At 43.7% G+C, this 25197-nt stretch overlaps 1 protein-coding gene across 1 annotated transcript in view; it reads left to right on the top strand.

Annotated features, from left to right (window-relative positions):
• The window catches only part of LOC126161827 (regulating synaptic membrane exocytosis protein 2), a 1269779-nt gene that overhangs the window by 292510 nt on the left and 952072 nt on the right, over positions 1-25197 (top strand).

The following is a 25197-nucleotide window of genomic DNA, read 5'->3' as shown; positions in this document are numbered from 1 at the left end:
AATAGTGTACCTGCAAATAAAAAAATGATTATGTAGTGTATATTTGTTTTCTAAGGCTAAGATTTAACAGACTATATTATTTTCTGGTACGATTCTGCGACTATTTTGCACTTTCGATAAATATTTTTCGTCAGTTTGACTAAAAATTTATTATTCCATATTGCATGTTGCGGCAACCAATATTCGCCTGGATTGAATTAGTAAAAACTACAAACAAGCAGAAAAATCTGTTCGCGACGTGTATTTCTGTCTTATTCTGCTACAACAGGTCGTGTCTATTTACGTTCTAGAAAATTCCTTACTGATGAAAAATACATCTGTATATAAATTTGTACTTCGCAAACAATAGTTGGTCTACGCTGTTTGAGGACGATTATATAGTGTACCAGAATAATTTTGCCCGTTGGTATTCTATTCGTCAGCAGCACACGAAAAAGTCACTGTAGGAGAAAATAGTATGTGTCTTCTCTCATATTAGCACGTGGTCTAGGTTCACGCGATGCTCATGGCTTTTCTTTCAGCGCACCCTACATGCGTTTGTAGAGCATTTCTCTGATGCTGGCATTTCTTAAACTCGTAACGAATCGCGAAGCAATTCATTCAGCTTTATCTATCTATCCTGTTAACCCGCCTTGACCTGCATCCCGTACAGATGGATATCCCGCGCTTGTCTTATGGTTCAGTGGGTGACGTGGCCTGTGAAAATTTAACACACGAAAGTAGAGGTACTCATTGTTCTTCGAAGAACTCTTGCGCATTTCTTGCTACATGCGGCTGGACATTTGTTGGAACAGAAATCATTTGTAGCTGCCAATATGAGGACTATGTCTTCAAACCTTCCTAATGTTGTAGTTATCGTTCAGGTTGCCCTCAATACGTAACGGTAGACAGCACATGTTCCGCTGAACGGTGCACCAAACCATCGCACTTGGAATTTGTCCACTTTGCTACTCAACAATGCAGATTTCGGGCAACATCGTAGAGTCTTAAGACGTGCGAGGTCATAACTGTAACAGGGATCGAAGCGGGACGCGCATAAAAAAATACATTTTGCCACTCCAGTTGCGACGTAAACGTACTCATCACTGCCTGCGGCCCTTGTCACTTCCGGACAATAGAAGCAGGCAGGTCCACTGCTCCAGTACTGAGCCAACACTGTGGAGGCTGACGTACGCTCCCTTTCAGCCATTGGGATAAGATGGCGTTCATCTCGTTCAGTGAGAACATTCCGTGATACAGTAAGGTCCAGTAACTCGTCCTATTGGCACGCGATCTCTTTCTGTCAAATGTTTGCATACACGTTCCACTGTCGTAGCAGCAGTCCATGTGCTCTACCAGCTCATTTCCCGGAAACCGATAAGTGTGTCTCTTTGGGAGCTCACTCGCGAGCTAATACTGCACCCTTTGACATTTGCCAGACACACAGACATCTACTTTCAAGTCTCAACTTTTTGTTACAGCTCTTCACTAAATTAGCCTGTCGTAACACCAATTTTTCTCCCGCGAGGGTGCTGCAATACATTAATCACTTATTGGCGATACGCTGTTCATCACAGCCTTAAAGTTAATATTTATTCGTTTCATTCTTTCTATGTGCAGCCATTTTCAAAAATTTGGAGAGAACGTAGACAATAGTAATGGCTGTATCACGCTCCCTTGAGAGATGTCGGGAGCTACTTTTGAGGACGTCTCTCCAGTAAAAACAACACCGATTCTGTTAGTTAGGAAGTCTTCAACGTAGATTTCTTTAATTCGTGCTATGATCGTCAAAATTGTATCAGACTATTGATTTCAGCCTGTGGAGACCGCCTTCAGATCTACAGAAAAAGCGGAAAACCATTACAACTAATAGACAATCCACACCTTGTAAAACAATAAATTATGACGTAATGAGATACTAGTTTCATACATATAGAAAGAACTTAAAAAGTCGCAGAACATACGTCTTTAAAACGAATTCTAATATAATGAAGCCAGAGGGCCATCGTTAAGAGAGATAAAGAAAAATCTGAATAAGCATCGTCGATAGATGGTGGGAAGTAGACCACAGTGCCAGCGAAGTCGTTACACGAACGCCGTTCCTGTGGTCAAGTTCACATCATATTATTAGTTCTCTTCAGCGATGCTTATTCTGATTTTATTTATCTATCTTGACGATGTCACTCTGGCTTCATTATATTAGGATATATTTAAAAACGTAGGTTTCGTCACATTTTTAACCTTTTGTATTCTACATGTATGAAATTAATATTTCATTATGTCATAATTAATTGTTTTAAAAGATGTTGATTGTCATTAGTTGTATTTAGTATGTCCCTTTTTCTGCAGATCTGAAGATCGACACTGCACCCAGAAATCGATTATCTGGTGACAATTTTTATTTCACAAATTGGGATTAAAGAAACAAATTCCGTACTTTTTGGATCATTGTTAGTAAAATTCTTCAATACGTTCGTCACGATAAACATTTAATACGTGGTGCAGGGATCGTGATTTGAAGCTGGAGACGAAAGCCACTCTGTCTGCAATCCGTGGGGGTGGGAGCGCGATCTATTTACGGGAGACGGGTCACCGCCGCGCAATTGACTTTTTCATGCAGTTCGCTCACTGCCTAAATGATGCGTCGCGCGGCTTTTTCAAAAATTAACTACCAGTGTGGGCGCAACGGTCTGCGGAGGATACGCTGCCATACAATGCACTCACTGCATTACACTTGTGGTACAAGACGAAACCGCGGCGGTTGGCGGTTCCCCTTATCAGGGCTCCAACTCTGCTATTCATCGGTGGCCGTTCACAAAGTTGTAGTGCGGTTCCAATGCACTCATCTGGAGTTTATCATTCTGCTGTCGACTGCAGTCACTAACCGTGTCAAGAAAATTGGTTAAGGCAAGGCTCAGGTTCCCGTTTCCACATGGAACGGACAGTGTAACGAAATATTTCACGTAACTGTGACAAATGAGAGACGCACTTGTCTAACACTGAAATTGCGATCTAATATGTACTATGCACCGGCAATAAGTTCTCCTTACAATGAGCCATTGTCGCTGCTAGCGTATGTTGTTCAGAATTAAGGCGGAGTATAGAGAGGAAGCTTTGTTTTAATCCCACCACAGAATATGTTGATGACTAATCAACAGTAACCAGATTTACTGCTACGTGAAAAATAGCTGACTGAACACAGTGAAACATACAATACTTTTCCTCCAAAAGTTGCACTAAACACTATAAGAACGCTTCAGAAACAATGTAGCACAAAGTGAAGCAGATTAAGAACAGCACACGACTCCACTTTTACGACAGCAGACGACGCAGGATTCCATAAAGAAGCAGAATGTCGATGTTATGGAGGCAGGAAATAGCAAGCTCCACATTCACTCTCTCACTGTATCACCACACACTTACTAAATTCATATGCGCATATAATATCATAAACAGGAATCTCTTCTTCAATGAAACACAGAAAGTAGTTTAAAAAACGGATCCGTATCTGGTATATTGTTAATATAGTTAATGACTCTAAAATTTATGAGAACTGAACTACAACAATAGCTCAGTACAGAGGAACGGTCCTCTGCATCAGGCCACAATAAAAGTTCTAATTCAGAATGAGGATTAACATTTTTCTGCATTACGCAGTAAGAACTTGAATTCATGGAAAAGGTCCTACCTAATACACAGTGAGATAGCCCTATGCGTAATTGCAACATTTCAGACGTCGAGCCGGCCGTAGTGACCGAGCGGTTCTAGGCGTTACAGTCTGGAGCCGCGTGACCGCTGCGGTCGCAGGTTCGAATCCTGCCTCGGGCACGGATGTCTGTGATGTCCTTAGGTTAGTTAGGTTTAAGTAGTTCTAAGTTCTAGGGGACTGATGACCTCGGAAGTTAAGTCCCATAGTGCTCAAAGCCACTTGAACCATTTTTGAATCAGACGTCGATGCGGTACAGATGATTTAATCTACACCTTTCGTTCTCATGAAATTGCGCAGGCTCTCGTCCACCCAACAATCGTAGACTTTGTTAATAACAGATCGGACAACATTTGCTGATCAAGGAACATAGTTGGTACTTTCACATCAGCTTCCCGTCCGTCCCAGTCGCATAACGTTTCTACTGACCCAAAGTTGGTAGAGGGCTCTACTGTGTCTACCGCTCAAAAGTAATCTTAAACGTTGGTTTCAAGTGATAGGACTAAATAAGTCTTCGCTCCAGAAGGTGACTCCAGTGAAATCTTGGATGAGAGCCGACAGTTATGTCTGCGTACGGCTTATGGGGAACAAACTGGTTGGATCACATTATCGTACCCACGCATTCACACCGTACGGCTTGTGATATACGTAAGGTAACCATTCTGAGAGATCTGTTCGTGGGGAACAAATATGGGTCGGCTGTTCACCAACACATCCTGCAGACGGCGCAGTGAATCAGTGTCTGCAACCCACTACACACGATTGCGTTACACGTCACGCACAGGCTCACGGGCTGCCAAGGACCAATAATGACTGACTACTAAATGACAAAATTACGTTGAGGTTCCGACAGATACATGATCAGAATAAGAACTGGTGGTATTAACACCAGATAAATAAAAACAGTATTACAGTCACTGAAGAATTTTCAGACAGTATAATAGGACTTGTTTAAAAGTAAACAAAAGATATTCGATGGAAATCCCACAAGTCCCTTCATTATCGTGTTTCTATTCTGATAAAGAAGTATAACAGTTCTACAAAGGGTTACAGAATTTCAGTATAACATGATTATGCAGGATTTTATGTGAAGGCATAACAAAAAGCAAAGAAAGACTCTTCAGTGGGAAACTTCGGGTATCATCGTAAAAATAACGCAGGTCATACATCAGAAGAATTTACGGAGAAGAGCACAATCTTTGTTCTAGCACATTCTTCCAGAACAATTAAAGAAATTAAAAACTGACTTGATAGGGACCAAACTCTACTAAAAACAAAATTCGCAGTATTTAATCAAACCGTGAAAAGCGAGCTGCTTGATATACTTGTTACACTGTTACTGTTGAAGATATTCGCCTACTTGATCGAACGTCCTATTCCTATACGATGAAATCATCATCTTTTGTGCCAGCGTACATAACATCGTCAAGGGTGTCATCTCTACAGTGCTGCACAGGCACAGATCCACCTGGAACAGACGGAGGACAGTGGCCAAATCAGTATCACCTCATAAACATGAACTGTCCCAACCGGAGCCTTTTAGGAATGTTTCATACGCGACAACGCTTTCCGGTTTCTCGACAAATAATTATACGACTAAGTGGGACTGACCGGCGAAGACAGTTCTTCATTGATCAGCATTCTAACAATGCTGAGTGAAAACTCTCTCTCCTGCGGTGACAAGCATTGAGCGGTACAGATATGATTACACGGTCAGCTCGCTCATATATCGCCTTCACAAAACCTTATGAGCGCAGTACTCAACGTAAACCTGTTTAAGGGACCCGCAATGTGAGCAGGCCGTAGCTGCGTGGTCATAGTCCTCAGCAAATTCTTGCTGAAGTCTACTGACAACAGAAGGACGAACAGTTAACCTCTGAGTTCATTCTGCCTCCAGTCTACCTGTGACCATGCATCGCAGACGCTGCGGAAAGTGAAGGCTAGGCACCATTCAAATTCGTGGGCTACCCACTCGCTTTCGCTCTCATAGCAGCAACCGACGTCCAAACGCCCAAGTCTCAATAACTTTTATTTACTTTATTTTACGTATCTAGTTTCGTAGGACAAAATTGAGTAGCATGTCTTCACAGTCATGGAATGAGTCAGTACACGAAATTAACGTCAGAAAATTTACAGCTACGTAAAATAAAATTTACACGAATTCTATGCAGACGACAAGCTGCTGAGTGTATTTCAATCAACAATACAGGGTGAATCACCTAAAACTTGCACCGCAAATATTGCGGAAATGCGAAGTGTTATTGATGTGTAGTTTTCGCATTATGGATTGGTAGTCAGCGGCTCGTATTATTAGCCAATCAACAGATTGTAATAATATTTAGACAGTGTATTTTTTGTTCAAACATATACTTTTTAAATGGAATAATTAAAACCAAAAGTAGGGTAAATTAGAAAGTCAGTGGTGTTTGTTGCAGGTTCTAATGCGAGTCGTTTACGAGATATCGTATTTTGAGAAGTTCCCACATGACAATTGTTTGTGCCATTCAACCTTCGTAGTTGTTAGGTACTACCTTGTTATGTTTGCTTACAGTGTGTTTGTGTGTTCCTTCAGTGCATTGCCACTTGCTAGTCGGTTAGTATGTGACAGTCCAAGCACTACGTCGCAAACGGACGATGGGATCCACCCACATGCTCACGGTGCATGGACAGTGTAGGAAGAATGTAAAATGGTTCAAATGGCTCTGAGCACTATGGGACTTAACTTCTCAGGTTATCAGTCCCCTATAACTTAGAACTACTTAAACCTAAATAACCTAAGGACATTACACACATCCATGCCCGAGGCAGGATTCGAACCTACGACCGCAGCGGTCGCGCGGTTCCAGACTCTAGCGCCTATAACCGCTCGGCCACCCCGGCCGGCTAGGAAGAATGCAGTTCGTACTTGCACGGTGCATGCGGCAAGATACCCCAAGAGACGTTAACCATCTCCGCATTTATTTATCAAATGTTCAAATGTTCAAATGTGTGTGAAATCTTATGGGACTTAACTACTAATGTCATCAATCCCTAAGCTTACACACTACTTAACCTAAATTATCCTAAGGACAAACACACGCATCCATGCCCGAGGGAGGACTCGAACCTCCGCCGGGGCCGTTTATTTATCAAGCGTTTGTGGTAGTATAGCACCTAGACAACGTAGCAGAAGGAAACAAGTGACGACAGAAGAGGGGGTAATTAATTTTCTTGCTGCTGTTGCAGTTGATCCCCACTTTAGCTCCCGTGCAATCGCACGAGGAAGTGGCATGAGTCAGGGAAGTACCCTATGCACTCTCCAATGACGTACGTGCTACTACTATCATATCTCTCTCCGTCAAGGGCTGCATGGGAACGATCATGAGAATCGTGTTAACTTCTGTACATGCGCATTAAAGAAAGGATAATCCAGATGTATCATGTATCTTGGTTAGTGATGAAGCCACTATGGCCACGTAAACCGCCGAAACAAACACTACTGGTTCGTTGACAATCCTCGTTGGCTTAGTCAGGAGGAATGTCAGCGTCCATGGAGTGTAAACGTGTGGTATGGGGTAGTGAACCATCAGTTCAAGATCTGTTTGTCATAAACGGAACACTGAACGGGCACAAGTATCGCAGTCTTCTAGAAGACCATTTTCCACTGATGCCAGAAGACGTTACTCTGCAGACTAGGAGGAACCAGTGGCACGAAGTCCATCAGCATGTCTTCACGAATTTTTTCCAGATGGTTGGATTGGACGCTGAAGACCTGTACTTTGGCCGGCCCGTTGCCCAGTTTTGACGCCTGTAGACTTTCTTCTGTGAGGAACGCTGAAAGGCGCTGTCAACAAGGACCTACAACGACGTTTAATTGCAGCCTGCGCGGACATCTCCACTGAAAGGCTAGCACGAGTGCAGCAGCCATTCTATCCCAGACCGGAATCGTGTATCGCCGCTGCCAGTGGTTATTTTGAACACAACCTGTGATGGTCAGTTGTCTCGTTGCTGATCAGAAACCACAAAACAAGTGTCCGCACTTGTGTTGTCCTTTAGTGTGTACTGCCACAGACATTGCACAAGTGTCGGTGTGAGAACTTTTCAAAATGACTCTGAGCACTAAGCGACTTAACTTCTGAGGTCATCAGTCGCCTAGAACTTAGAACTAATTAAACCTAACTAACCTAAGGACATAACGCACATCCATGCCCGAGGCAGGATTCCAACCTGCGACCGCAGCGGTCGCTCGACTCCAGACTGCAGCGCCTAGAACCGCACTTTTCAAAATATGATACCACCTAGACGATTCGCACTAGAATCCTGCAACAGACACCATTGACATTCTAATTTACTCTTCTTTTCGTTTGTTAATGTCAACAGGCATCGTTCTATTTAAAAAAAGTTTACGTTTTCACCAACAAAATAAACTTTCTAAGTATTATTACAACTTGTTGTTTGGCTAACAGTACGTGCCCCTGACTACCAATCCGTTCTGTGAAACCGGCACAGCAGTAGTACTCTCCATTTCCGCAATATTTGCGTTACAGTCTCGACTTATGACTTACAGTAAGGTGCGCAGGAGAGCTTCAGTGAAGTTTTGGAAATCGGAGAGAGCAATGACAGACTGAAACTTTACGAAGGGAAAAGGGGGTGGGGACAGCTTGAGTATTTGCTCGATCCATCCCTCATCTGGGTACTGTCCACGAAGGGCACGAATTCGAGTTCCAGTGCGGCCCGCTACTTTAGCCCATTGTAGACGGTGAGTGGTGGTGCTACCATTGGGCGGCACCACTAACTTGATATTCCGAAATAAGAGCGGGAGCGGCCAATACGTAGAAAAAACAACAGGCCAAACTGTAAAAAATTGTTGTAGCGGAGATTGTTGTATCTTCGTATAATGTAACAGAGGTTTAATATATTTTCTTATTCCATTTTTAATTATGGCATTCACTTTTCTTATACTGCAGTATTTTTCTGAAATAATAAAAAGTACTCAGGAAAATTTAGGGTTTTACAAATGTGAAAACACGTTCCAACGTACAACATGATCATGAACTTAGAAACAAAAATTCTATTCGAATTTAAAGTCATGAAAATCTTGTCAGTTCTGTATTTATTAGTCTGTATGTTATATTATTACTTTACTGTACATCAGTAATCGGTACGTGAAATCCGATTAAACCGAAGTATTATCAAAAACCAGTTACATGTTAAACTCATTTTGAAATGGAAGCTATTGGAAACTAAAATCAATTTCATCTACAAAACAGATAAAATTGTTAATACATTAAAGAAACCCATTTCATTTGCAACTATCACATGTTCCAACTCTACCAAAGAAGTATGACTTAACTGTCCACGTTTATAGAAATCGTTCTAAAAAATATCTCAATTTACTCACCAAAAAATTCTGCACCTATTAAAGACTTAACAATATATTCCAAATATCGTTACTTTCTTACACAGCTCTTAAATGTGTAGAACGCGGGATATTTACAAATACTGCACAAAACACAACCTCATGTCTAACAACAACTAAAACTGTAGAAAATGGCGGAAATTGCTTACTGGGGCCTCTAGCGCATTCCTTCACGTTGTTTCTCAAGCCGATCCCACTCCTCGACGGTGATCCTCCTGAGGTCACCCTATGTTTGAGGATCGTAAACCTGTGAACCGCGCTGCTAGTTTCAATTGCTCCCAATTCTCCTCAGTCGGATTCATGTGCGTGCTCGTGTATCATTGTCAAGTACATCACCGAAATGTTGACTTTAGAACTGGTCACTAGGTTGTCGGATCCTGCCTCGATAATGCACAGTCCCCAAAACATGACTGAGTCATCTCCCTGTTTTTTTTTTTTTTTTGTCCACTTTTGATGTCCGTGGCCGAGGGCGAAAATTGAAATGCAAAGGTAGCGACAACAATTGTTGTTTAGCTGTTGTGAAGGATCACACAACAATTAATCAGTACTGAGACTGTTCCGCACCAGCTGTCAAACGTATGAAATATTTATCACGACATGTTCCGGGACAACGTCATCCATTACCGAGTGAAACAAGGAAACAAATCAATACGTCGAAATAATACGCATACTGATGACTTACGCAAATATTGCTATCGCCCTGTAGTACAACATACATTAAAGCTTCATGCCATTAGGCACTGTCGAAAGCAGTACACGTGCATTGTGAAATATAAAACTTTTCCTAGCACTTTACGATCGGCTGTAACATCGTTGGAACTGTGATACATACGTTTTAGGATAACACTATCTTTGGTAAGGGAAGGCAGCTGCCTTTAGTTTAGAAGTAAACGGTGTGAGAGTATGATGTGCCAACATGAGATGTTCTAGGAAACATGTTGGCTGCTGCCTTTTTACGAGGGTTTGCTGAAAACTGACGTCTTCGAATTTTTTATGCCAAAACTCATTAAGCATGTCAAATAAAACAAACGTTATTAACCTTCCAAATTTTTATTCTTCATGTCTACAGACTTGTTTCTCAATACGGTCACCGTGGCGGCGAACCTATTCGTCCCAAAGAGACCAGTTTGTTGATATCGTCACTATAGAAAGATTTGATTTTATTAACGGAGCCGCAACCTGACCCCTGCTTGCAACGCTTCATCACTATCAAAGCAAAATCCTCAAATGTGTTCTATACGTTTTGGAAACAGATGAAAATCGGATAGTGCTAGGTCGGGACTGTCAGCAGGATAATGGATGACAGAGAACCCAAGCTGTCGGGTTGTTGCAGATGTCGCAGCGCTCGTGTATGGTCTGACATTGTTATGCTCCACGTGTGGAGGCACGTTTTCCGCGGTTAGAAATTCGATTACAGCAGGTTGTTTCTCACGCAGCGACACAGTTACATTACACACAGCTACAGTTCAGAACACACTAGCTGTAGAGGCGAAGAGGGTAAGTTGACCGAGAAATACACGTGACACATGAAGCTTTATGGTATGTTATACTACAGGACGACAGAAATAGTTAGATAATCATTAGTATGTGTAGTATTTCTATGCGCTGATTTGTTTCCTTTTTTATAACATTTGATAATGGGATAACGTAGTTACGAAACATGTCTTGATAAATATTTCACACGTTTGACAACTGGTGCGTAACTGATGAAGTGTTTGTGTATTAACTAAGAGACAGAACTCAATACACAGTTTCCAGGAACGGAAACGTTTTTTTCGTAATTTGTGGTAAGGTCTTATGGAACCAAACTGCTGAGGACATCCGTCCCTAAGCTTATACACTATTGAATTTAACTTAAATTAACTTACGCTAAGGACGGCACACACACATCCATGTCCGAGGGAGGACTCGAACCTCCGACGGGGATAGCCGCGCGGACCGAGACAAGACGCCCAGGACCGTGCGGCTACCCCGCGCGGCCTCTAGGAACCTGGCTCCACATTATTTGATTACAAAAGAAAGGTCAGTCCCTGAGGTTGCCTTAGAATGGAATCCCTGAAGTTGCCTTAGAATGGGCTCACAGTGACAAGGTCAGTGTGAAAGGAGTCTACTGGGACACATTTGTATGTGGCACCCGAACATGACTTTATAAACGATTTATGTCTTTGATAGGCTTTATATCGGTGATTGTGTAAGACCGCAGACCAGAGATACTGCTTCTGGTCTGAGATTATTATAGTGTTTGAATAAGAGAGCGCTTGGTGCACAGTTGTAGGTAGCTTTCTGTGAGGGAAAGATGATGGAGTAGGCAGTTTTGTGGTGTACCGTGTGAAGCCACCAAGCGTTAGATTAATTTAGATATGTCAATATTGTTGAACTTGAAAGCATAAGTCTTCATGCAAACAAGGTAAAGATGTTAAATTATTATGATTTTTGTTTTTGCCAGCGCGTTAGTATAGACAAGTTGGCTGATAATTTGTAATTGTTGAGTAACCCTAGAATGTACGTACAACGTTTTGATAAAAAGGATAGTGAGATATTTCACTTTTGTAATGTTTTTAGATTTGTTAACAGAGCTATGTGTAATTTGATGATTTGCATTAATCTTGGATTAGTGAGGTTGATAATACTTGCTGTTTAAATCTCATTGTTTTTTAATCAATTGTAAGACTTTGTTTCCAAGTTTAACGATATTGACATACCCAAATTAATCTAACGCTTGATGGCTTCACACAGCACACCACAAAACTGCCTACTCCATCGTCTTTCCCTCACAGACAGCTACCTACAACTGTGCGCCAAGCGCTCTCCTACTCCAACACTATAATAATCTCAGACCAGAAGCAGTATCTCTGGGTCTGCGGTCCTACACAGTCAACGATATAAAGCCTACAAATGTATCCCAGTAGACTCCTTTCATGTGAAAGCCGTAGTTGGCGGTGAACGGTATGCTGCCGAGGATGATTAGCAACAGGGTCCAACGAGGCCGTGAACTCGGGGACAGTTGAGACGACGTCCTGCGAAGCGCCGATCTCGCTTGAGGCTGAGACTCAGGTTCAGCGCAGCGTTGCACTCTGAAGTCTGCTGACGGAGGTCCAGCGAGCGACGAATGGCAGGTACTCACGGCGAGGCCAAGACGATTTCGTTTGATGGGCTGCAGCGTCGAGCCCCAAGCGAGCATTGGCTGCAAAGTGGTCGGGCGGCGGCCGGAACACCCGCCAGCGGATGGATAGCGTGGCGCTTAGTGGGCACTTGATTTCACAAAGGAAATTGGTGGCCACGACTGCAGCGCTGTTTAATCCAATCAGCACGCCACATATCGGCGCCACCTGGTGCCATGGAGGCGGGGGAGGCTCGGTTGACAATAGCCTGGCGAGTTGTGTTGATGTTTGCTCTTCACGTGCGATCTGTTTTTTTACTAGTGGACGATGGCTGCGGCTACGTCTGTAAGAGTGGTGATCGCGCCACAGAGTGGCAGCCTGACGTACACAATACTGCTGGACCCTTAGGTCTACGTGCCTCACACAGTGGCCTTCTGCACTCTCTTCTATCACAGTCATCAGGTATGAGACAAATTCTGCACTCGTCGATCAAGAGAACCGGTCGCCTCTGATCCCGTTTCCGTTCCACCTTCGTCGCTCATGTTTCAAATGGCTCTGAGCACTTTGGGACTTAACATCTGAGGTCATCAGTCCCCTAGATCTTAGAACTACTAAAACCTAACTAAGCTAAGGACATCACACACATCCATGCGCAAGGCAGGATTCGAACCTGCGACCGTAGCAGTCACGCGGTTCCGGACTGAAGCGCCTAGAACCGCTCGGCCACTACGGTCGGGCCGGCCGAAGTGGCCGTGCGGTTAAAGGCGCTGCAGTCTGGAACCGCAAGACCGCTACGGTCGCAGGTTCGAATCCTGCCTCGGGCATGGATATTTGTGATGTCCTTAGGTTAGTTAGGTTTAACTAGTTCTAAGTTCTAGGGGACTAATGACCTCAGCAGTTGAGTCCCATAGTGCTCAGAGCCAGAGCCACTACGGTCGACCTCGCCCGTGTTTGTTGGGCCGTTTCTATTATTGTTCGGAATGGATTCTGTAGCCTAAATTGATACTGTGTAGACTACTGCGGACAGCCTGGATCGATAATACCATCCCAGTTGGTTCTAAGACGGCAGTCCACAGTTCTGTTGCACTTTTCGTGGGAATACTACAAACCATAATTGGTAGGAAGTGGCCAACAGTTGGTGTTGTTGACAGCAGGTGATCACTGTGAAGCAGATAATCAATATTTTGTCTCTCACTACATCGATGTAATGTTTCAATGATGTTGTTTCGGTGCACGTAGATTCGGTGGGCAACTTCCCGTGCTAAGAACCATTCTTGCGCGGATGCTCTAGTAAGCTTGAAATAACTTCGATCTATTGAAAATAATTCTCATTTATTTTTCGGTCGCAGTTGCACATTTTTAATTACATTCATGTTTCGTTAACTCTGAATCATCTTCAGATCTAAAACAAAGTAAAACTAAACAGGCTTATGAGCCGTCTAATATTTCATAATAAGTAGAGAAGAATGTACATAAATGTAGAATTTACCTAAGTTGTTCCATCAGCAACCAGTCTTATCTGTTAAGAACATCGTATCAGACTGCGGTCAATGTTTTAAACAAGTATCTGGTGGCGGTAGGGGAGAGGGGAGGGGTAGATGGGCTAAGATAGGAGGGAAGGAAAAAACGGAGTGAAGTGATTGGGAGCGAGGAAAGGTAGCAAGGAGGGGGGCGTGTTACAGCGTCTTGCTGAAAATTAAAACGATATAATTATGTTTAAATTTGCATTACAATGTTAATAGGTATGAAACAGTAAAACAGAGAGAGGGAGATTGACAGGGGAGGGAGATCGCAGGGAGGGGAGGGGGGAGGGAGTGGCAGGGATGCTATGGGTTTGGTCTTATACTGAAAGTGCAAATAATCAATTATGTAAAAATTTCCCGATAACATTTTAAAAGCATAGAACAGTGGATATGTAAAACTGTGAACGGTATAAAACAGCAACCTATAAAAGTGAAAGTAAAGTAACTAAAGCTGAACCAGTGTATTAAAATATTATTATGTATAGTTATTTTCTACTTATCACAAAATATAAGACGATACGTATTTAGTTATACTTTGTTTTGGATCCGAAGATATTCCAGAGTGACCGAAATATGTAATGTAATTAAAATGTGCAATTGAGTCTGAAAAATAAATAAGAATTATTTTAAATATCAATTCAGTTTCTGGTTCTGTCAGGACGAACATGTCGGCTATAGTGAACTTGGAACTATTATTCCAGCCTGAACTGTGTACTGTGTATGTTCAGTCACACTTGGGAGTCACAGCGCACTCTACTCAACTGCCCTAAGAATTCACGTTTACTTTTTAACGGTTGACACATTGTCATTATCTGTTATGAAGCCAATGTACTCGTACAACTGTCTCATGGGTCAGTAGTGAGTATATAACGCACCAACTGTCAAACGAGTGGTAGTATTTACCACTACATGTTTTGGGACTATGTTACCCCATTATCAAGTCCTATAAAACAAGGAAACAAATCAATACACAGAAATACTATACATACTGACGTCTAGGTAAATATATCTATCGTTCTGAAGTACAGCATACGTTAAGCCTTCTTGGTATTAGGCACCCTCAAAAGTAAAAAGCCAGCAGCAAACATGCACTGTCAACCATAAAACTCTTCCTAGAACGTCTCATGTTGCCGCATCATGCTCTCACAAGGCTGCAATGTAAACTAAAGGCAGTTGCCTTCACCCGCCAGACACAGTAACATCCCATAATGTATTTGTCACAGCCCCCAACGATGCTACTGTCTATCGTAAAATCTTTGAACCTTATCTGTCTATTTGCCAAATCCGGCAATGTGAATATTTTATATATATTTAAGCGATCTTGGCCCAATAAATTATTACACAGGTTTACTTTTATCTTCGTTACATTGGTACTTGTACCAATTTTCTGTGGTTAAAAGAATACTGAAAAAGCTATTTCCGAAAAAAAAACTTAAATAAACGCAAACTATGCTAGTCATGTGAGTGAGTTCATTTGTATGTGTTAATGACAGAGGGCCCGCACAGGAACTTAACAGATCAAAGTAAAGTTTGATTGCTGAGCTTCCTAGAAAAAAAAAAAGAAAAGTGGTGATTCCCAGTCTTTCGATGCAGTTGCTTTCCCAGCAGTGCTTACATAGACAGCAAAATTTACGACCGATGATGGAGTAAAGGTTTCGAAACGCGTCGTAATCATAAGGTAATTAACTTTAAGAGACGTTTCTTATTTGCTGTTGTACACAGGGTGACGGATGCAGCCTGTATAAACATGCTTACGCGAGTAAGAAGTATGTACTGAGTCTCATATTGTGACTCTGAATCTATTAAGATAACGAGCAAAAACATGCAGCAGACGAGCTAGACGCGTAAGGGAGACACCGTAGTATTACGTAATTTTTTACGTAATCGAATGATTAATTAAGATTAACGAATCTCTCTCACAACTTCTTCTGATTTACAGCATCGATGTAGGATTATGTTGCGTTCAAAAATGTAACAAACTTTTGTATGAGTGGCGTGGGATGTTGCAGCATTAATGACAAAATCAGATTCATTTTCTGAAAGTAAAAATGACCTGAAAGTATAATCGTGATGAAATAATCTATTTTGTCAGTGTTAAAAAATTATCCGTCTAAAAATCAGTTTTGGAATTGGATCGCTGAGGGGGCAATCGTGTGCCAGTACCTACCAATGAAACTGTGGACTAAGGTGGGCTGCTGTGGGTGCGGCTGTCGGCCAACAGGCGGGAAGTGCGCGCAGATGTATTGACGAATCTCAGCACCGGAGACGACAGCGACAGCAGAGCCGTCCGCGGTGGCCATGGCAACCTGGCCGCGGCGAGGGCGGCGCAGACGGTGACGTCACGCCATTCAACGCGGCTCCGGCTGCGGGCCGGTAATCTGGCCGGGCCTCTGGCGCCGCTATTTATAGCGCGTCCAGCGCCGCACGCCCGCGCCGCCGTCGAGCTGGTCAGTGCGGGTCGCACGCGCGGCCCCCGGGCCGGCGATGGCCGACCGGTGGCAAAGTGTGACCAAAATCAGCTATGCTAATACGGCTCAAAATATTCATAGAAAATTCCCTGTTGAACCTATATCTTAGGACAATATATAACCAGACTGTACATTATGGTATATGTCCGGTACTATACATTGAGGTAACGAAAAGCCATGAGATACCTCCTTATATTCCAATATCCGGCGTAGTGTATCAACTCGACACGGAATGGACTCAAGAAGTCGTTGAAAGTCCGCTACAGAAATACACTACTGACCATTAAAATTGCTACACCACGAGGATGACGTGCTACAGACGCGAAATTTAACCGACAGGAAGAAGATGTTGTGATATGCAAATGATTAGCTTTCCGGAGCATTCACGCAAGGTTGGCGCCGGTGGCGACACCTACAACCGATTTCTCATACAGAAACAGCAGTTGACCGGCGTTGCCTGGTGACACGTTGTTGTGATGCCTCGTGTAAGGAGGAGAAATGTGTACCACCACGTTTCCGTCTTTGATAAAGGTCAGATCGTAGCCTATCGCGGTTGTGGTTTACCGTATCGCGAAATTGCTGCTCGCGTTGATCGAGTCCAACGACTGTTAGCATAATATGCAGTCGGTGGGATCAGGGGCTAATACGGAACGCCGTGCTAGATCCCAACGGCCTCGTATCACTAGCAGTCGAGATGACAGGCATCTTATACGCATGGCTGTAACGGATCGTGCAGCCACGTCTCGATCCCTGAGGCAACAGATGGGGACGTTTGCAAGACAACAACCATCTGCACGAACAATTCGACGACGTTTGCAGCAGAATGGACTATCGGCTCGGAGACCATGGCTGCGGTTACCCTTGACGCTGCATCATAGACAGGACCGCTTGCGACGGTGTACTAAGTGACGAACCTGGGTGCACCAATGCCAAAACGTCATTTTTTCGGATGAATCCAGATTCTGTTTACAGCATCATGATGGTCGCATCCGCGTTTGGCGACATCGCGGTGAAGGCACATTGGAAGCGTGTATTCGTCATCGCCATACAGGCGTATCACCCGGCGTGATGGTATGAGGTGCCATTGGTTACACGTCTCGGTCGCCTCTTGTTCGCATTGACGGAACTTTGAACAGTGGACGTTACATTTCAGATGTGTTACGACCTGTGGCTCTACCCTTCATTCGATCTCTGTGAAACCCTACATTTCAGCAGGATAATGCACGACCGCATGTTGTAGGTCCTGTACGGGCCTTTCTGGATTGCCCTGGCCAGCACATTCTGCAGATCTCTCACCAAGTGAAAACGTCTGGCCAATGGACTTCGAGCAATTGGCTCGTCACAATACGCCAGTCACTACTCTTTGATGAACTGCGGTATCGTGTTGAAGCTGCATGGGCAGCCGTACCTGTACACTCCATCCAACTCTGTTTGACTCAATGCCCAGGCGTATGAAGGCCGTTATTACGGCCAGAGGTGGTTGTTCTGGGTACTGATTTCTCAGGATCTATGCACCCAAATTGCGTGAAAATGTAATCACATGTCAGTTCTAGTACAATATATTTGTCCAATGAATACCCATTTATCATCTGCATTTCTTCTTGGTGTAGCAATTTTAATGGCCAATTGTGTATTTGGCCATCCTGCCACTATAGTTGTCCACAACTGCGAGAGTGTTGCTGGTGTAGGATTTTGTGTGCGAGCTGACTTCACGATTATACCCCATAAATATTCGGTGGGTGGCCAAATCATTTGCTCGAATTGTCCAGAATGTTCTTCAAACCAGTCGCGAACAATTGTGGTCCAGTAATGTGCCGCATTGTCAACCATAAAAATTCCATCGGTTTCTAGGAATATGAAGTCAATGAATGGCTGCAGATTGTCTCCAAGTAGCCTAACATAATCATTTTCAGTCAATGATCGATTCAGCTGGATCAGATTTTCCTGTCTATTCCACGTAAACAGAGCCCACACCATTATGGAACCACCAGCAACTTGCACAGCACTTTGTTGACAACTTGGCAAATGGGTCTGAGCACTATGGGACTTAACTGCTGAGGTCATCAGTCCCCTAGAACTTAGAACTACTTAACCTAACTAACCTAAGGACATTACAAACATCCACGCCCAAGGCAGGATTCGAACCTGCGACCGTAGCGGTCGCACGGTTCCAGACTGTAGCGCCTAGAACCGCTCGGCCACCCCGGCCGGCGTTGACAGCTTGGGTCCATAGCTTCGTGTGGTCTGCACCACACTCGAACCCTGCCATTAGCTCTTACCATCTGAAATCGGAACTCATGTGACGAGCCCACGGTTTTCCACGCGTCAAGAGTCCAACCGATATGGTCACGAGCCCAGAAGAGGCGTTCCAGGCGATGTCGTGCTGTTAGCAAAGGCACTCCCGTCGGTCGCCTACTGCCATAGCCCGTTAACGCAAAATTTCGCCGCACTGGCGTAACGGTACGTTCATGGTACGTCCCACATTCCTTTCTGCGGTTATTTCACGCATTGTCTGCTACCACTGACAACTATATGTAAGCGCTGCTGCTCTCGCCATTAAGTGAAGCCCTTCGGCCACGGTATTACCCATGGTGAGAGGTAATGCCTCAGATTTGGTATTCTCGATACATTCTTGACACTGTGGATCTCGGAATGTTGAATTTGCTAACAATTTCCGAAACGGAATGTCCCATGTGTCTGTCTCCGACTAACTTCCGCGTTAGAAGTCTTTAAATTCACGTCCTGAGGCCGTAATCACGTCGTAAATATTTTCAAATGAATCATCTGAGTACAAATGACAGCTCCGCCAATGGATTGCCCTTTTACACCTTGCGTACGCGATACTACAGCCATCTGTATACGAACGCATCGCTATCCCATGGCTTTTCATCGCCTCAGTGTGGCGTACTGTCGCTATAGCAAAGAACATTTTGGATGAGACGGTGTTTCATTTCCGGAAAGCCTTTGTTAAAATAGCTTCACGCGTTTAGAATATCGTAGAAGTAATCAGCAGGAACGTAGCCTCCTTAGAGCTAAGGTTGGACAGTCAATATTGCAAGTACCCACAAATGACTCGGAAAATTACAGTCTCCGTAGCTGAGATCGATAATACATGTGACCTCAGTGTCGATGACCCGGATATATCCAATTTTGGCGTGGATGACGTTTTGATCGGTATTTCTCCGAATGGAGAGAGATAGCACTCCCTCTTCAGGCCACGAGTGGCCTACCGGGACCATCCGACCGCCGTGTCATCCTCATAGGAGGATGCGGATGGCGGCTGGATGGTCACCCATCCAAGTGCTGGCCACGCCCAACAGCGTTTAACTTCGGTGATCTCATGGGAACCGGTGAATCCACTGCGACAAAGCCGTTGCCTATGGAGGGAGATAGGCGGTGGCGGAAAGTTCCTGATAATCAGAATGTATCAGTCTACTGGATTAAATTCCAGGCAGCTGCGCAGTTTTTATTTTAGTTAGGGCATGGTCCTCGGATGACGATCCGTCCGTGACAATAGCCACAACAAAATAGTATGTATCTCAGCATGTATCACTCATCATCATAAATACATATGGTACACACTATGTACCCAACACGCACCCTTCAGTTAACTAATCACGATATTTAATCCTAAGACACAATAGTCAGCCTTCGCAATGAAAAAATGGATTATAGACCGTCCAATGACTTTACTTTTACCAAACAAAAAAGTCGGAAGATTACGGGGGCTACAGAGAGATGAAGTTACGTTACCGAAAATTATGATCTCATAAGTACAGTGTCGTTTCAGGTATAATCGCCAAATATCTAGGAATTAACCATGCTCTGGGAAAATAACTAGATGGAAGATCTTTGCAAGAATCATAAAACAAAAGACGAAGAATATCAGTCCATCACTTAATACTGATGAAATACTGAGTACTGAAATAATTTAGCCACGATTCACAGTTCTCCCTCGAAAATTGAAAAAGTTTGACGGTCGGTCACTGCTACCGTACAGCGGTCTCCATGAGTCATTAACGGAGCACAAAACAGCAATAATTCAACTAAGCAGAAATTAAATGGCACAAAATGGCATATTGTAGAACAACAGTATCAAAATGTTCAAATGTGTGTGAAATCTTATGGGGCTTAACAGCTAAGGTCATCAGTCCCTAAGCTTACACACTACTTAACCAAAATTATCCTAAGGACAAACACACACAGACATGCCCGAGGGAGGACTCGAGCCTCTGCCGGGACCAGCCGAACAACAGTAGCGCTGAACAAGACTATAACATGCAAACCAATGGCACTGCAAACTTCTTGCATCATTCTTACATATCAGGCACTGGGGTTTTTGTGAGCAGAACGGCAATTTTTCAGTAGACTGAGAGAAGAAAACAGTTGCTTCTTAAGAAAAGAGAGGAGATATCATTCACCAGCTCCAGCACCCATAACAGCGAGAGGGCTACAATCAGACAGAAGTGGTCACAGTTCGTTCTTTAATGATTACTGCTGAAGGTCCACTTATTTCAAACCCTATCTTCAATATCAACAAGATTCACCCGAGGACGTCAAGTGATACAATACACGTATTTGACCACTAATAGACTGTGATTTCTCCTAAGCTACTCTCTGCACTTACTATAGGCTGTGAACAAGTGATAAAATTAGAAATTATGGCAGAAGGCTTCATGTTACATAAGGTGCCAAAAAATAATGGCCCATATTGTTACAAAAGGTCGTACTGGTCAGAACTAGAAGAAAATCCTGTAAACATATGTCCAGAAACAATGACTTTTTAGATATGCATAATTCTGTCTTATGAAAATCTTTGATACGAGGAGATGCTCAACGTAGTTATCTCTAATTCTTCCACATTCTTCAGCCATCCTTCACAAGGAATCACCAACTTGTGCGAAAGCACCTGATTGTGCTTGAAATAAGCCACACGCAGTGGACACGCGTTTGTGTAATGTGTGCACGTAGTCAGTGGGTATGAAACAGACCAATACTTTTTAATCTAGAGATGCGTTAAGATGGACCACATTTTAGGGCAACATTTGGCGACAATAGCGTTGCCGTCAACACTGCTGCGATAAGGCTGCAATGCATGGCAATCATTGCCGAGTGGTTTCCGCTGTTGACCACCAAGGTCGAAGAATAATATTTCGTATTGCAAGGTAATATCTATCTCTGTTCACGTCTGTATGTGCTTTCCTCTCGCTCTCACCTTTGCTTCCGGCCTGTGAATAGAAACTGGACTTTTCCATTCGTCGCGCGAGTGGTCGCCTTGGCCGCCTCGGCAATCCGAGCACGCACCTTGACCGACCCAAATGCCCATCTTACCCACACATTACTGAAGTAGTACCCCTTTCCATTAGCCTAACTACTCGCATCGATTCGCTGATTCCGGTAAGAGTTCGAGCATGCTGTGCATTTGCACAGGAAGGATCACTAGGCCCTTCCGCCCTAGTTATATGTCCGAACGAACAGACACAGCGTATACAATTTTGATCTGAGCTGTGTGCTTAGGGACGCCAGTTCTAAATAAATCCATCAGTGTCACTTAGGTAAATGCCTCGACTGGAGATCTAGTGAAGAATGACAGCCGGCCGGTGTAGCCGAGCGGTTCTAGGCGCTTCAGTCTGGAACCGCGCGACCGCTACGGTCGCAGGTTCGAATACTGCCTCGGGCATGGATGTGTGTGATGTCCTTAGGGTAGTTAGGTTCAAGTAGTTCTAAGTTCTAGGGGACTGATGACCTCAGATGTTAAGTCCCATAGTGCTCAGAGCCATTTGAACCATTATTTGAAGAATGACATGTCATTTCGCGCTGCATCGTGTGTCTCCTGACCGCAAGTATGTCAACTAGAGTGTAGACCCCCACAACACCGGTCCATCCCACTGATACGAGCGCATGCCCAAAGTCAAGCAGTACGGATCATTTGGCACCCACGAAGAGAATGAAGAGACCATGGGCGGCGTCCTGGGTGGACGCTAACGATCGGCGGCGGTGAATGGGCTGCGTCGCCAAGGGGACGGCATCGGCCAGCGCCGCGCCGGCGTGCCGAACCCGTGACCTTTGTGTTCCCGCCGCGGCAGTAGTGCGTGGGTGCGTGGCCACGACGCTGCATCCGAGGGCCACGCCCCGCAGCCTGCCGTGCCAAAAACCAGCCCTGTTCATCTTTATCATCTTCCTCATTAAGTGCAATTTTTTCCCTTGTAACTGCCTAGAGGGCCAGCTGAAAATTTTCCATTGATTCTGGGTGAACGAGAGAGCTAAACTAGTACCAATATCAGACATATCGTCACAAATCAGTTGGTAGATCTTTGCACAAAGCCGGTCAAACCAATACTCGGCTGGTGGAGTACGTCTACTCGGTTTTGCTCTGTTACCTTCAGTCGCTTGAGCTTGGGACGCTCGATACCAGAAAAATCACATGCGTCGTTAAAGCTCTCCACCTTCTGAACCTGCTTACTTTATTCTAGCCTTGGACTCGCTCTACAATTTTTACCCTCCCCTCATACTTCATACTTCCCTTCAGTGCCAAATTGACTATTCGTTAATGCTTCGTGACGAGTCCTGTCAACCGAACTCTTCCTATAGTCAAACTTTTTTTCAGTTCCATTCGACACCTCTTCATAAATTATCCGATCCACCCATCTAATCTTCAGTATTCTTCTGTTCCACTAGGCCTGCATTTCGAAAGCTTCTATTCTCTTCTTCCTTTTACTGACCATTGTGCACATTTCGCTTCCATTTGATGTTGCATTCCAGGCAAATAATCTCAGGAAAGTCTTCCTAACACTTAAATTCATTTTAGATGTTAAAATAGTTCTCTTTCAAAGAAATGACTCTGTTGCTACATTCGGTATGCATTTTATATCTTTTCTACTTCGGCCATCGTCAACTATTTTTATACCCAAATAGCAAACTCATCTACTACTTATAGAGTCTCATTTCCTAATCTAATTCTCGCAGTATCGCCCGATTTAATTCACCTGCTTTATATTACTCTCACTTTACTTTTGCGGAGGTTCGAGTCCTCCCTCGGACATATGTGTGTGTGTCTGTCCTTAGGATAATTTAGGTTAAGTAGTATGTAAGCTTAGGGACTGATGACCTCAGCAGTTAAGTCCCATAAGATTTCACACACATTTGAACATTTGCATTTTTACTTTTGCTAGTGTCAATTCTGTAACCTCTTTTCAAGACAGCATAAATTGCGTTCAACTTCTTCCACGTCTTTTACTGTCTCTGGAAGAATTACAGTTTCATCGACAAACTTAAAAGTTTTCATTTCTTCTCCCTGACCTTCAATTGCCATTGCAAATTTCTCCTTAATTTCTTTTACTGTTCTCTCAATATAGTGGTTGGATAACATAGGAGATAGGTGAGAAACCTGTATCATGCCCTTTTCAGCTACTACTTCACTTTCATGTACTTCAATTTTTATAGCTGCAGTCTGGTGTCTGTGCAAATTGCTAACGTTCTGAATGGTTTTACGCATTAAAAGTCTATATCCTACTGCCATAACGTAATACGCGCTTATTGTCGGCTTTCCTTTCCAGACGAACAGGTATATTTATTTTGAAAATCCAACTCCAGCCCATTTCTACACTTACGTATATTCCTTTTGCTGTCCATTCATTCACTGTCTTCATCTACCTTAGCTACATAAATTCGTCAGTTGGTGCTACGTCTTAACTGTTCATTTTCAAAATTTTCTTTTAAATGTGTTGATTACAAATTGTTTTAGTGTTATTACATTTCAATATTGCTATCTTGATGGCCGCAAATGTGAAAATCTACCGACATAAATGACTTTGACAAAGAGCAGATTGTTATACCAGCCTCCCGAGAGAGTAAATGTCTGAAGAGGTTACTGCACTACTTTTGCCTCGTCGAATGGAGTGGTTCGGGGTAACTTGCAGCTATGAAGTCGTCAGAATTTGTGTTGGCTGCCCGAATGACAGTCACGCACAAGAAGAGAAAGAAGTAGTTGGGCAGTCCATCTGGAGAGTCATACAGTCATGGGCTATTCAGAGCCACTCTGTTAAGCACCGTTAAGAAATTCGATTCGGGGGGAGAAAGCGCTGCCGTCAGGTCCAACTGCAGAGGTCAACAACGTGTCAGTGACAGATCACGCGGATTGTTACAGCAGGTTTATGGACCGGATCACCCTCCGTTTTAATGCAATAACAATAACACCTGAGCATCCATATAATCCACAAAACTGTATGGGGCGCCTTGTCACGCGCTGCCCTCCCTCCGGAGGTTCGAGTCCTCCCTCGGGCATGGGTGTGTGTGTTGGTCTTAGCATAAGTTAATTTAAGTAGTGTGTGAGCCTAGGGACCGATGACCTCAGCAGTTTGGTCCCTTAGGAATTCACACACATTTAAACATAAACCTCATAATACAGAGTTAATCATCTCACTCGGAGATCCCTGCTCATCTCATGCTAAAGGGTACAGCGATTAGCATTCAATTTTCCAAAATACGTACTCCTGTTTCATGCAGTTAGTGGTATTAGATTAGTGGGACCGTTTTGATCGGATGCAGTGAGAACCATTGATACGTTTCCATCGTTCTTCACTCAATAATTGTACAGTGACCTCTCAGGACATTAATATTGTCGCTCTGTTCAGTTAACAACAACCCGCTGGGTACTTGCACGTTAACCACAGTGCACTACTCTGTTGCATGCTGTGCTTCAAACTTCCGCAGCTGGTTAAAACTATGTACCGGACAGGGACACGAACCAGAACGATTTTCTTCAGTCGGAATTGCTTTCTACTGAATGAAATCCGTCAACGACTTAAGGCCAAATCACAGCATCCACCAACTCATACCTATCCAAGTTTCCAAACTCTTGGGAAGCTGTCCTGTGTATCTGGCCAGACTACCAATTCTGTGAGATTTCCCAGAGGAGAGCTTAAACACAGTCTAGATGTTCTTCTTAGATGAATCTTTAGTGAAGAAGAAAGATATTCTTAGATGGAAATTGTGGGGCGAAATTATGGGCCGAATTGTGCGT

Source organism: Schistocerca cancellata, chromosome 2 (assembly GCF_023864275.1).
Source record: "Schistocerca cancellata isolate TAMUIC-IGC-003103 chromosome 2, iqSchCanc2.1, whole genome shotgun sequence".
Taxonomy (NCBI): domain Eukaryota; kingdom Metazoa; phylum Arthropoda; class Insecta; order Orthoptera; family Acrididae; genus Schistocerca; species Schistocerca cancellata.
Note: the sequence above shows the minus strand (reverse complement) of the source record. Positions and strands in the feature narration are given on the sequence as shown.